This window comes from Microtus ochrogaster, unplaced genomic scaffold, assembly GCF_000317375.1.
Source record: "Microtus ochrogaster isolate Prairie Vole_2 unplaced genomic scaffold, MicOch1.0 UNK1699, whole genome shotgun sequence".
NCBI lineage: Eukaryota > Metazoa > Chordata > Mammalia > Rodentia > Cricetidae > Microtus > Microtus ochrogaster.
Window position 1 is genome coordinate 3300 of NW_004950797.1, and position 1367 is coordinate 4666.

Consider the following 1367-nt stretch of genomic DNA (forward strand, 5'->3'; position numbering starts at 1 on the left):
ATAAAGCATCCCGAGCTCCCAACTTCTACTTAGGCTTTTTGACAATGGTGACTCTAATCTTCCACCTTGTGGTTCTCATTAATAGCCTGAGGAAGGACATACACCTGAAGCTGCTAGGAAGGGTGGGAGACACTGCTAGGTCTCAAACAAGAATGTCTGATGTGGAATATCTGCTTCCCTTGATAACTGGAGCCAAAAGCAAAGGGCAACTTTGTGAAACAGTAGGTATGGCTTGCTTTTCTAGTAGACTTGCTTAAACACGACACATGAGCAATAGCCATTCCTCTGCAACATTTCTTATTATCAATGATGCTCTAACATATTTAACAAAAACTAAAATGAAATAATGTCTTTGTCACTTAAAAAATAGTTTGATTCTATAAAAGTAAAATGGTAAATATGGGGAGATTTAAAAATCAATGTCCTGTGCCAGGGACCCACCTCATCTTTCACAAAGAACTAAAGCAGTAGCCAGCTGCTCCTTGAGTCAGCTAACTATGAGAGAGAGAGAGAGAGAGAGAGAGAGAGAGAGAGAGAGAGAGAGACAGAGAGAGAGAGACAGAGAGAGAGACAGAGAGACAGAGAAAGAAGTCATCAAGTGAGTGCTAGGACCTTGTGTTTTTGGGAGGAGAGAACAGAAAACTGAACTAATTATCCTGACATCTGTGAAATCTGCTTTGCAGAGTGGATGTGAGAATCTCATCAACTTTCGTTTGCATGGATGAAGATGATCACAGCTAGTAGAAGCATCCAGTCCTTCCCGGTTTTAACTGATTTAGGGAGAATTGGAGTCTGCACAGCAGCTTTGCTTGGGAGAAACTCCATCCTTCTTCTCTGTCCCATCTCTAGAGTCCAGGCTGCTGTAACTGTGTACTATCTAAGCAAGGGAAGATTTTCTGACTTCACCCAGTTAGGGTTGTGGAAGGTAGAGTCCTTTACACCCTCATCCGTGAGTCCACAGAAATCCCAGAACACTACCATAGCGGGTGCAACCTCAATATTCAATATATCCAGAGGAACAGCAACAACAGCCACACTCAAGTCTGTCAAGTACCACAGGATGAAGGAGAAAATCGTTTCAGCAAAGAAGAGAAAAGAGCACTTTACATAGGAGTAAAAGTGAAGGATAGTGGATCCGTTTTGTTAATAGTCTCTACTTCATAGTCAGGACTCAACAAATTCTCCCGTATGTGTGATTTGCTCAGTATGCATCTTCTCATGTGACTCAAACCGTTTCCTATGTGAATGAATTTCCAAATAAAAACTGTGTGCATGTAAGGAAGCTGAAGAGCACAGGAGCAGAGACCCATAGACGCTGTGCCCATTTCACCAGCTAAAGTTGATGGGATAGAAGGAAGTCTCTGGGA